The following is a 3843-nucleotide window of genomic DNA, read 5'->3' as shown; positions in this document are numbered from 1 at the left end:
CTAGTGCCTGTTTTTCAGAGGTGGACAAAGTAGGCTACACAACTTCCTTACTTGAGTGAAAGTACAGATACTACTGGTCAAATATCACTCTGTTACAAGTAAAAGTTGTAAAGACCGATTTTTACTTAAGTAAAAGTAGGCTACATAAGTCTTGTTTTTAAAAGTACTTAAGTATCAAAAGTAAAAAGTAAATGTCAATGCATTGTTTTATTGCAAATTTATATCTAGAAAACAGTTCCAATAGTGGGATTGAATGAGATTGAATAAGTGCACTAAATAGCGTCCACAATGGTTTCGTACACCCAAATGTCTGTTCCCTGATATAGCCCTATTTATACTGTAGTATTTTGGCTTTTAGTATGAATACGCTAGCCTTAAGCCTCTTTCACACAGAGATTCTGGAAAATACATGGATAATGTTGATTCTGGTTCATTCACACTGCCAGTGATTTTCCGGAATCTGTGAGTGTGTTCACACACATCCCGTAAAGACCCCGTAAAAACACTTGACGTGTAACGTACGCGTCGAAACATGTTGTGGTACAATAGCGAAAGTGTTTGCATTGCTTTGAACAACATGGCAGCTGATCAGGCATTAGATGTTGATGTTCAAACTTTGTTGTTTATGTACAACATGTTTCGTAGTCAAATCACAACTTTCTTTTCGATTACGACTTCTTTCCAGCGTGGTCATTCGATAAGCCGTAATTACGTTGTGCTTCAAGATATCACTACGACACACCCCTTACGGCATTGGTCCTGGCTTATGTTAACACAGGGCGCGTTCCGGGACTGATCCCGGCAATGTTACTAGGTCCCCATCCCGGCATCAATCCCGGGACGTGTTTTTTCGTTTACACAAGGCACTCTAGCAATTTTACGGCAATTCCCCGCGATCAATGCGCTGTGTAAAAGGGGCTTTACTTTTATCTATAAGCTAATGTGCTCCAAAACAATGACAAAATTTGCATTTAGAAGACCAAACTCAACGTTGAAAATGAAAATCAGGTCAATCCGACATCGGTTTCTGACGTCAATCAGACGTCGGGTTCTGACGTCAAACCGACTTTCATTTCCAACCAAAATGCAACCCCTGCAACCAAAATCATCCCCTGACTGACTGACGTTACTACTTTCTACTCAATGACCTTGCCAGAATTGTATGTGTCTTTTAAATGTAGTGAAGTTTAAGTAAAAAGTTTCCAGAAAAAATCAATTCTGCAAAACTGGAAGACTTTCCAAACATATGATAGGCCTTTTTTAGAAAGAAACAATTGTAAAAGATAAAATTAGGAGAATTAGGGAAAATCATTGAATTATGAATAATTTACTGCCATTTTGTGAATATAAATTAATGATGTAATCAATAAAAAGTAACTGTAGTCAGATTCCGAATATAGTCCAATTACATGTAATACATTTAGGAATCTGATTACGTAATCCAGATTACATATAATCAGTTACTATACCCATGACTGATATATTCATCATTCAATCACCCTCAATTCTAAACCTGTATGACCCTCTTTCTTCTGTGGAACATAAAGATAGTTTGAGGAATGTTTCAGTGTTTTTTGTCCATACAATGAAATTAAATGGGGTCAAGTGTTGCTTGGACCCCCCACATTTAAAAAATAAATAAATTCTGCGGATCAAAGAAAGTCAAACACGTGTGGAACATTGACTGTAGGGTTTGGAATTACAAATTGATTTTCATTTTTGGATGAACTATCCATTTTAAAAAGGACACAAAAGCAAGTTTTCTCATGCCGAACGATATCTTTGCTTTTTGCAAAGGTCTAAATTTAAGTCTTAAGCGCAAAAAAAACTAATTTATTAGTAAGAAAATAAAGTGACACGATTGTTACTTTTATGTAGCATAATTCAGACTGGTATAAGATCAGGATCAGAAATGTCAGTTCAGATTTAAACAGACTCTTCAGGAACTAGTCGGGATGTATTTTACAGTCCTTAAATTTGAAGCTGAAGGGATGTGATTGTTCTAGATTTATCCTCTGTTACAGCAGGGTACTGTAAGCCCACTGTTAGTGCCTGGGAGTCCCTGGTACAGCACGGAACATTTATTGTTAAGGCCTTCATGCTCTCTAACACACACCAACACGGCAAAAAATGTGCCAATGTGTGCTCGAGAATGCCACAGAACGGTTTTCCTCCTTCAGTCTCTCATTCCTAACTCCCAAGATGTTCTTCAAGAGCGGTAAGATTTGTTACTTGTTTACTGTTTCAGAAGACGCTTAGCCCAATGGCACTAATGATGTGCTAGTTGTGTTGAAAATTGTACCACAACCGTCAAGCTAAGACTGAAAGAGGAAGGGAGGGGAAGTATGATCTCACTTCTTTTCTCTCTCTTCAAAAGACTCTGTCTTTTATGTATGTTTACTCCAATTATAATATGGAAAACAGAAGTCAGGAATTATGGGTCTTAGTTGATGGGCCGTCATAGGAGGTTGTGGTCATAGTAGACTTTAGGAGAGGAAGTCACTGATGTAATACAAGGACAATAGCCTTTGCTTTGGGGCTACACTTCTTGGTAACTGGAGCCGTGAAAAGAGGTTTTGTGACCGAGACTTTCCAGGCTTTGGTGTGGGAACACTGATCTTCATCCGTTTAGCCACATCACAGGAACCACAGATGCTTAGTTGGTGTCCAAAATCTCATTTTGTAAAGAAACAAGGATTAAAAGACAGATTTTTAAATTTTTAAATTTGTGGTTGAGGTATTGTTTATATTGTGGCTTGAACTGTGTTATAAAAAGTAGAGAGACTTAGTTGAAAAAGTCATGTTTGGTATAGTCGTCTTCCAGTCTGAACTGAACTTTAACTGAGGTTTAGATTTTTGTAATGGAACATCACAGAGAGTTGAGAATATGGCAGGGTAATGAGAAAGCTAACACATCCTGTCGTGCCAAGGCAACTTCCTGTTGATTTTGTTTCCATTTTGACCTAATTCAAGAGTTGTTAGGCTTTATATAAATCTCTACCAACTGTTTGGCCTAAAGATGTTTAATAATATTGATGTTGTTGACATTATTAGTGATGAATTATTCATATTTTTTAATTATATAAGAGAATGAAAACCTGACGTGACTTGTGTGGACATTCTGTGTAGCTTCACAATATTTCAGATAATGTTAATACCAATAAGAGACAGCAGAGTGCAGTGTTTGCCAGGGATTGAAATTATGTCTTATGTTTTGGTCATTGAGATATTTTGTTGTTCTTTTTGTTGTTTTTTTCTGACTTGGAGAATATTAAAAAGTTTTCTAACTTTTCAATGTATTATATTAAAAGTATCCTACTTTTTAATTGATTATAAAACTTACAAAAAAGTTCCACAGTGTTTTTTGGACATGATTTTTGACATCTTTTAACATGTGAATACAATGGTATATAAATATGATACCATTCTTTTTTATTATCTTACAGTACTGTGGCAGTACTATCAGATGGCAATACCATGGTAGTCTGACATTTGCCATGGTACAGAAATTAATGTGCCATGGTATTTATACAATACTGACAAGAATATGAAAACCATGTTACCTACATGCCAAATGTCCAAATAAATCCCCATGGTAGAATAGAGAGTTGATTTAGATATCAAATTGTTCAACTTCAGTTTTCTGAAGTGACAGACACACTGAATAAGTCTGCCTTTTATTAGTTGGCTAGTAACGTCTTTTTCAAGTGCCATTTCAAGTAATTTTTTGTTCCATTCAAAGCCCTTTGCTAAAGTACTCTTGTAAATGACAAAACCCATTTGCTCCTTTAGTACATTCTGTCCTTGCTCATGTACTTTTTTTTCTGACAGTAATTCGTAATG

The sequence above is a fragment of the Siphateles boraxobius genome, unplaced genomic scaffold, assembly GCF_051911475.1.
Source record: "Siphateles boraxobius isolate OS27281-9 unplaced genomic scaffold, OSU_SipBor_1 8, whole genome shotgun sequence".
In the NCBI taxonomy this organism is placed as follows: Eukaryota; Metazoa; Chordata; class Actinopteri; order Cypriniformes; family Leuciscidae; genus Siphateles; species Siphateles boraxobius.
This window is presented reverse-complemented; position numbering follows the sequence as displayed.